Source organism: Chlorocebus sabaeus, chromosome 23 (assembly GCF_047675955.1).
Source record: "Chlorocebus sabaeus isolate Y175 chromosome 23, mChlSab1.0.hap1, whole genome shotgun sequence".
NCBI lineage: Eukaryota > Metazoa > Chordata > Mammalia > Primates > Cercopithecidae > Chlorocebus > Chlorocebus sabaeus.
The window spans coordinates 80,745,350-80,755,466 of NC_132926.1; positions in this window are offsets into that span (position 1 = coordinate 80,745,350).

Sequence of the window (10,117 nt, forward strand, 5' to 3'; positions counted from 1 at the left end):
TAAGATACTCACTCCAAAATTGTGGCTAATTCTAAAGTTTGGACAACCCATTAGAGATGCTAGTGCCATGCTCCGAGACTGGTCATGCAAATGAAGTCATAAATAGTGCCGTTCAGCCTGGTGCTTGACATTATATAACTCTCAAATTCTCAGATCCTAATTTTGTTATTTGTGGAAATTAGTAATAGTACACAACCTTCAGATTTGTTCAAATTTGTTGTCACGACTGAATTAATTTTTGCAGGTAAAACACTAAGATGTAACTGGTGTTTATCATTATTCTTACTGTTAAGAACAAGGAGGCCTGTGGGCATCCATAAATCATCTAAAATTTTGGTCATGGAAGATCTACTCCTTTTTGCCTTGTCTAAGGAAAATAATCATTTTAGAAGGGTTGTTAAACGCACCATATTTGAAGTAGCATTAGTACTTAGTATTATAGATGAGTTTAAGTAACTTGGCTTTAGTTACACAGCAAGTAAAATGGAAGAGATATTTAAAAGTTAGACTACCAGGGAAAGGCTGAGTTCAGAATAAAGAAATCACTGAAATCAGTGAAAACTAGCAAGGAGTAGAGGCACTTTTGTTGGTCAGTGGGGTGTGTAAGAATGTTCCCATCTTATACTCACATTGAACCAAAGGCATTTATAATTTATTACAATGCCTTTTAAACAAATACTTTTTTTTATTTCGATAGGTTTTAAGGAAGCAGGTGGTGTCTGGTCACATGAATAAGTTCTTTAATGATGATTTCCCAGATTTTGGTGCACTAATTGCCTGAGCAGTGTGTACTGTACCTAGTGTGTGTAGTTTTTTATCCTTCATCACCTCCCACCCTTTCCCCTGGGTCCCCAAAGTCCATGTATCTTTCTTATACCTTTGTGTCCTCATAGCTTAGCTCCCATATATGAGTGAGAAAAATAGATGTTTAGTTTTCCATTACTGAGGTAGTTCATCTAGAATAATAGTCTCCAATTCCATTCAGGTTGCTGTGAATGCCATTATTTCATTCATTTTTATGGCTGAGTAGCATTCCATTATGTATATTACATATATCACACTTTATCCACTCATTGGTTGATGGGCATTTGGATTGTTTCTATATTTTTTGCTATTGCAAATTATGCTGCTATAAATAGCCATGTGCAAGTATCATTTTTGTATAATGACTTCTGTTTTTCTGGGTAGATACACACTAGTGAGATTGCTAGATGAAATGGTAGATCTACTTTAGTTCTTTAAGGAATCTCCACATTGTTGTCCCTAGTGGTTGTACTAGTTTACATTCCCACGAACAGTATAAAAGCGTTTCCTTTTAACCACATCCACACCAACATCTATTATTTTTTGATTTTTTGGTTATGACTATTCTTGCAGCAATAAGGTGGTATTGCATTGTGGTTTCAATTTGCATTTCCTTGATAATGTTGAGCATTTTTCAATATGCCTGTTGGCCATTTGCATATCTACTTTTGAGAATTGTCTATTCATCTCCTTAGCCCACTTTATTATTATTATTCTTCTTATTATCATTTTTGAGATGGACTCTTGCTCTGTCACCAGGTTGAGTACAGTGGTGTGATCTTGGCTTACTGCAACATCTGCCTCCCAGGTTCAAGTGATTCTCTTGCCTCAGTCTCCTGAGTAGCTGGGACTACAGGTGCACACTACCACGCCCAGCTCATTTTTGTATTTTTAGTAAAGATGGAGTTTCACCATGTTGGTCAGGATGGTCTCGATCTCTTGACCTCATGATTCACCCACCACAGTCTCCCAAAGTGCTCGGATTATAGGCATGAGCAACCGTGCCCAGCCCTTAGCCCACTTTTTTATGGGATTGTTTGTTTGCTTGTTTTGCTGATAAGTTATTTGTAGATTCTGGATATTAGTGCTTTGTCAAAGGTATAGATTGTGAAGATTTTCTCCTACTCTGTGGGTTGTCTGTTAACTCTACTGGCTATTTCTTTTGCTGTGCAGCAGCTTTTTAGTTTAATTAAGTACCATATATTTACCATTGTGTTCGCTGCATTTGCTTTTGGGTTCTTGGTCATGAAGTCTTTGCTTAAGCCAATGTCTAGAAGGGATTTTCCAATGTTATCTTCTAAAATTCTTATGGTTTCAGGTCTTACATTATATCTTTGACCTATCTTGAGTTGATTTTCATATAAGGTGAGAGATAAGGATCCAGTTTCATTCTTCCTATATGTGGTTTGACAATTATCGCAGCACTATTTTTTGAATAGGGCGTCCTTTCCTCACTTTATGTTTTTGTTTGCTTCTTTGAAGATCAGTTGACTCTAGACCCATAACAAGCAGCGAGACTGAAATGGCAATAAAAAAATTGCCAAGAAAAAAAAAAGTCCAGGATCAGATGGGTTTACAGCTGATTTCTGTCAGACATTAAAAAATGAATTGGTACCAATCCTATTGACACTATTCAAAATGATAAAGAGGCAATCCTCCCAAAATCATTATATGAAATCAGTATTAACCTAATATGCAAAACAGGGAAGGATATAACAACAAAAAAGAAAACTACACCAATATCCCTGATGAACATTGATGAAAAAATCCTCAACAAAATACTATCTAACTGAATCCATAATATCTAAAAGATATATCTAAAAGATATTCCACTGTGATCAAGTGGGTTTCATATCAGGGATGCAGAGATGGTTTAAGATACATAAGTCAATAAATGTGATACAACACATAAACAGAATTAAAAAAAAATCACATCATCATTTCAATAGACACATAAAAATCATTTGACAAAATCTAGCATTTCTTATGATTAAAATTCTCAGCAAAATGCCACAGAAGGGACATACCTTAAGGTAATAAAAGCCAACTATGACGAACTCACAGCCAACATTATACTTATCTGGGAAAAGTTGAAAACATTCCACCTGAGAAATGGAAAAAGACAAGGATTCCCACTTTCACCACTTCTGTTCAGCATAATACTGGGAGTCCTAGCCAGATCAATCAGACAAGAGAAAAAAGTAAATGGCATCCAAATTGGTAAAGGGAAGTCAAACTCGCTTGCTGATGATACGATTGTTGCGAGAAGTCAGGGACCCCAAACGGAGGGATCTGCTGGAGCCATGGCAGAGGAACATAAATTGTGACGATTTCATCTTAATATGGACATTTATCAATTCCCAAATAATACTTTTATAATTTCTTATGCCTGTCTTTACTTTAATCTCTTAATCTTGTTATCTTCATAAGCTAAGGATGTATGTCATCTCAGGACCACTGTGGTAATTGTGTTAACTGTACAAATTGATTGTAAAACATGTGTGTTTTAACAATATGAAATCAGTGCACCTTGAAAAAGAACAGAATAACAGTGATTTTTATGGAACAAGGGAAGACAACCATAAGGTCTGACTGCCTGTGGGGTCGGGCAAAAATAGCCATATTTTTCTTCTCCCAAAGAGCCTATAAATGGATGTGCAAGTAGGAGAGATATTTCTAAATTCATTTTCTAGCAAGGAATATTAATATTAATACCCTGGGAAAGGAATGCGTTCCTGAGGGGAGGTCTATAAATGGCCACTCTGGGAATGTCTTTCTTGTGCAGTTGAGATAAGGACTGAGACACGCCCTGGTCTCCTGCAGAACCCTCAGGCTCACTAGGGTTGGGAAAACTCCACCCTGGTAAATTTGTGGTCAGACTGGTTCTCTGCTCTCGAACCCTGTTTTCTCTTGTTTAAGATGTTTATCAAGACAATATGTGCACCGCTGAACATAGACCCTTATCAGTGGTTCTGCTTTTGCCCTTTGTCCTTTTCCCTCAGAAGCATGTGATCTTTATTAGACTCTTATTAGTGCTTCTGCTTTTTGCCCTTTGAAGCATGTGATGCTTGTACCTACTCTCTATTCTTACACCCCCTCCCCTTTTGAAACCCTTAATGAAAACTTACGGTCTGAGACTCAGGTGGGCATCATGGTCCTACCAATATGTGATGTCACCCCCAGGGGCCCAGCTGTAAAATTCCTCTCTTTGTACTGACCCTCTTTATTTCTCAGCCGGCCAACACTTTTGGAAAATAGAAAGAACCTATGTTGAAATATTGGGTGTGGGTTCCCCCAATATATGATTGTATATCTAGAAAACCTGAAAGAGTCATCCAAAAAACTCCTAGAACTGGTAAATGAAACAAAGTTTCTGGATATAAAATTAATGCACACAAATCAGTAGCTCTGCTATACACCAACAGCAACCAAACTGAGAATGAAATCAAGAACTCAGTCCCTTTTACAATAGCTGCAAAAAAATAAAATAAAATACTTAGCAAGGTATCTAACCAAGGAAGTGATAGGCCTCTATAAGGAAAACTACAAAACACTTCTGAAAGAAATTATAGACAACAAAAACAAATGGAAACACATCCCATGCTCATGGATAGGTGGAATCAATATTGTGAAAATGACCATACTGCCAAAAGCAATTTACAAATTCAATGCAATTCTCTTCAAAATACCACCATCGTTCTTCACATAACTAAAAAAAAAAAAAATCCTAAGATTCATATGGAACCGACAAAGAACCTGCATAGGCAAACCAAGATTAAGCAAAAATAACAAATCTGGAGGTATCATATTACCTGACTTCAAACTACACTGCAAGGCCATAGTCACCAAAATAGCATGGCACTGGTATAAAAATAGGCACACAGACCAATGGAACAGAACCAAGAACCCAGAAATACACTACCTTTTTCTAACATACTATAGTTAAACCTTTGAGCCAGTGGTTTAAATTGTCTTAAAAGTATAAGAAAAGAGCCTCATTTTTAGTAAATAAGTGTATTTTGACCCTCTTTGGACTTGCTACTTCTCTTATGAATAGGGAACAGACAGCAAAGCCTCTATACCTCAGAAATGATGGGGAGACAAAGGAATACTTTTTGCTGTTGATAGAAGGCAAATGTGCTCTGTTAAGTATACTCTGCTAAATCACTATTTACACGATCTTAAAGAGTGTTTAAAAATCCATAAAATGCCACGACAACTACTGTATGAGACATACAAAATATTGTTATATGTTCTGCACGTGTGAAATAATATTTTCCTAAGATGGAACATAAAAAAAAAATGCTATTCTAAGAAACTTTTCGAAGTAATTCTAGAGTCCCCAATGGCAAAAAAACAAAAACAAAAACAAAAACAAAAACAAAAAAAAACAACTTATTTTCTCACATGAGAAAACTTTAACCAATTATGTATGACCTTTTCTCATAATATGACCTTTTTGGCACAACCGACTTCTCTTCACTGAACCACTTTATTTTATGGTTTCTATTAGGTTGGTGCAAACTTACCTGCAGTTTTTTTTTTCTATTACTTTAATGGCTGGTGCAAACGTAATTGCAGATTTTTTTCATTCAAGTAATGGAAAAAAACACAATTACGTTAGCACTAACCTAATACACAGTTTCAAATTATTTTCTTGTTTAAGCAATTCATAGATACTTTAAACATTTTGCTAAAGGAAATATATTGAGAAAAATAAGAAGACAAAATGAATAAATGTATATATGGATGCTAAATAAATAATAACATAAATAGGGTATACAAACATTTTAATTGAGAACTTAGGCACTGTTATGTCAGGCATTGTAATATATCTATATATTATCTATCATCTATGGATGTATGTACGGGTATGTGTATACATATAAAATGCATATACACACTTATATAATTTTATCTCCAAACAATCACACAATATTATCTTGAAATTCAGGAAGCATAAATAACGTTCTCAAGATCTCAAAGCTATTAATTTTGGAATAAAGATGTGTAATCCAGATGTCTCTGGTTCCAGAGATCATTAGCTCCAAAGTCTGTATTATTTTATGAACTTCCTAAATGATATATTCTAGTTCTAGCCACTTTTTTCTCCAAAGTACCTTACTTATTACCACCAGAATAAAACATAAAATCTCTTAAAATAATTATACACAAATTTATTTCTCAAACATCTTTTGTGCCTCTTACTTAATCTAAATAAGACTACATTCCTTCACTATAATTTAAAGATTGCATATCATCTGGCCTCTCTGTACTTCCCTATTTAAGTATATTTTCTTTGCACGGACTATGTGTTTTATTCATTTTGGTATATTTATCAGTCACAGCTCATGCCTTGCATGTATATGCCTCTGTGCTTTATTTCTAACATATCATTTCTCATGCATCTTTTAATTTTACTTATCTGTTTAGATCTAGCTCATGTTCCACCTTCTCCAATCCATTTTTATTTATTTATTTATTTTTTTAAGACGAAGTTTCACTCTTGTTGCCCAGGCTGGAGATCAATGGCACAATCTCGGCTCACTGCAACCTCCGTCTTCGGGGTTCAAGCGATTCTCCTGCCTCAGGCTCCTGAGTAGCTGGGATTACAGGCACCCACCACCATACCTGGCTAACTTTTGTATATTTAGTAGAGAAGGGGTTTCACCATGTTCACCAGGTTGGTCTTGAACTTCTGACCTCAGGTGATCCTACCACCTCAGCTTCCCAAGTTGCTGGGATTATAGGCATGAACCACTGCGCCCGGCTTGTTTTTTATTTGTATCTTATCTTCAGGGTCTACACTGCAGGCTCCAGAAACTGATTAAATATTTTTCTCTTGACTTGCTAACTACTATCTCATTTGATGTTTCCTCCTGCTTGGGATATGAAACAGTGTCTCCCAAGACATAACCATTCACGTATCCCCAATATTTAGGAACCTCCAGAGGAATATGCTTGGGTTCCTTTGATTTTAAACATTTTATATAATTTTTCATAGGAAAAGTATTTAACGACAAAGTGGCATTTTCGTAGACTCCGGATTTGTGAAAGATTTGTTGTAAGAACTAGCAAAAATTCTCACACTTGCATCCACAAACTAGCCTGTAAATTATCACTCCTGACTCCTCTCTAGGACAGAAGTGCAATAGAGAACAACTGGTGGATCCTGCAGCGTTACACCATCATCATATTCAACATTTGAAGTTTCGCTTGAATAGAAACTATTGCTTTCTTATATTATGATGAACTGTAATAGCTGGTTTTCTTTTACCAGTAATTTTCTCTTCAGGAAACTAACATTTATATATCCTAACATTTATCACTTCATTAATTATAAGAAAAAATGGTGAATTGAGACAATATCTGGGCTAGGAAACCATGCTGAACAACAGATTGTTCAAAAGTAAAACAATAAACATGACTGTAAAGAAAACCATCCCAAGAGGGTAAATATAATCACATTTCTACTTTGATTTTCTGTTTCCTTCAAACTCAAAATAAAGCTGAATGCATGATCCTGACAAAAACAAGCAACCACATATAAGTCATGAAAGTTTATAATATTTACATAATATTTATATATCTGCTTTGTTCTATATAACTGATCAATCTTGAAGTGTTTTATGTTTGTCCTAATACAATTTACACCTAAAATTCCCTTTCTATCTGCATGGAAACCATTGTGGTGCAAGACCTATCAATTCCATTCTAACCACCTAAGTAGTTTATTCATTCATTGAAATCCTGCATTTTGCAGACAGATTAAACCATAAAAAACATTACTTTCCTCATTTCATTCTCTCCTTCTCTCTGTTTCACTCCCTCTCTCTCTCTCTCTCCCACACACATACACACACACACACACACACACAAAATGTTTTGACATGAAAGGTCATGTTACTCAGTTTAGAATTTAAGATAACTTTTAACATGTTCACAAAGTTTCCAAATTCTCTCTTTTGTTTTCCTACCTGAATGCTCCAATCATCACATTCAATAAGATCTATTTGTAGATTTCTGTATATGTAAAATCCACTTTAATTTATCCACACTTGCTTATAATGTGCTTCCAGTCTGTAATGTCATTTCCTTACCCTCTACGTATGTGTATCTTACTGATTCCTTTGGAATCAGTTCACCACCACACCACCACCACCACCAACAACAACCCCCATTGCCCTCACATCCTTCATGGGTTTTCCCTCTGTTCTCTGTGCTATTGTCTGTAACTTTAATCTTTCCTAGTGCTATTTAGTTATAATTGTATGGATATGTGTATAATTCCCTTTGTACTTAAAATTATAACCAAATATCTCTGTAAGAAGAAATGGTGTATTTATTTTATGCTCTTACTGAATTTTATATCTAATACATCTTTGATTTCCTGTTTACAGCATCCAAACAGAAAGCCACATTAATATAAGAAAGTCTACCTTGAATTATTGACAAAGGAAAACTATGTTTCCAACTACTCTGAATGACAAAATTCTTCCAGAATTTATCATATTTCCTGTATATCAATGTTGTTAAGTGAATTAAATATATATTTGAATCAAATGTCAGCATTCAAACGATTATAGTGGCTGGTAGTCAATGCTGTATATGGCCAATAATTAATAACTAAAATTAAAATTTTATCACTGTATGAAACTTTTGATTTATATGATTCATATATTACATTTTAATGTAATTTATTAAATTATATATGATAAAAATATTTTGTATTATCAGGTAAAAAAATCACATTGAAATATATACACATATTTGCACTATTAAAAGTTGTCACATTTTTATTTATCATATTTTAAAGTAACTAAGACTGGAGAGAATTTATATACATACTTCCATGGAATTTCGCAGGATATAGATCACATTGCACAATTAATACATGTAAGCCTTATATTTGTTATGCTGTGAATGAGGATCCAAGTGAGAATGCCAGAGTTTTTCAATTTAGTTTTGATGATCTTGAATTTGTGCAAAAAGTTTATTAAGAATGAGGAATTGTAAAAAGGGATTTTAAAAGACTTCTAGGTGTGCACATTGTGTTTTATTTTTTCCTATCTTCATGACCAAGGATGACTTGACCTAGCTTTTCTGGAAAGGTCAGCTTCTAATACCTATTTGCATCCAGCCCTTTTATCAGTGTCTATCTCTAGGGATTTCTTTTTAAGTTGCTACACAGCAGTGTCTCAGTGGTGTCACATCATTGCCTCCTTGAACTGTGTGAAGGACAGTAATCATACAATATTCATAGGGATACCAACAATAAGAACTGTGTTGAAAATAAGGGATAATGTTTTAAAGATACAATATATCTATTTTATGTTCATTTGGTGCCAAGATTCCTGAAGGCTACTTCCAAATGCTTTTCTTTGTCACTATACTGACACTCAAAGTACCTATTTTCAAATAGCAGAAATAAGACAGTGAATGTATTATGCAATGGTCTGACCTCCTGTTTTTAGAATGGGCTATATATGACCAATAAATAACTCTCATCCTGCTGCCTAAACAAAAGGCCTTCAAGGGTACCATCATTTAATTGAAAGCAATCTATTGTGAGTATTCTCAAGTCACCTGAAGTTTATTGCTGTTATTATTCAAAATAAAGTGGTTCTGACAATGTTATGGCATTTATTTGGGTCACAATTAAATGTTCAGGAGCAATAGTCCCGAGGGTGAAATGGTGCTTCAGGTTATACAGAATTACATTTTAAATGTCTAAAATTTGAAGAATGTTCTCATTTGAAATTGAGGTTATTTTTGTTTTGAAATGCTTGTAGAAGGAAGAAAGCTTCTTGTTAGTGTTTTCGGCATTATTTTTTATTCTGACTTAAGAGTAAACATTCTAACATTGAAATATTATTTTTAATAGGTGAGAAATGTCATCTAAAGGTAGTAATAGGTACTTTTAAATTCGTTAATATAATAATTTCCATAACAAAGATTTTATTTTTTGTGATACCAAAGCAAAAAAAATGTAAAAAATTTCAGTAGAAAATCACCCTATTGATTAATTTGGCTTTCAGTATTCATGGAGCTTCATAAAATGAATTCTTTTATAACACTATATACCTAAAGGATTATAAATTATTCTACTATAAAGACACATACACACATATGTTTATTTCAGCACTATTCACAGTAGCAAAGACTTGGAACCAACCCAAATGTCCATCAGCAATAGACTGGATAAAGAAAATGTGGCACATACAAACCATGGAATACTATGCAGCCATAAAAAAGAATGAGCGCATGTCCTTTGCTGGGATATGGATGAAGCTGGAAACCATCATTCTTGGCA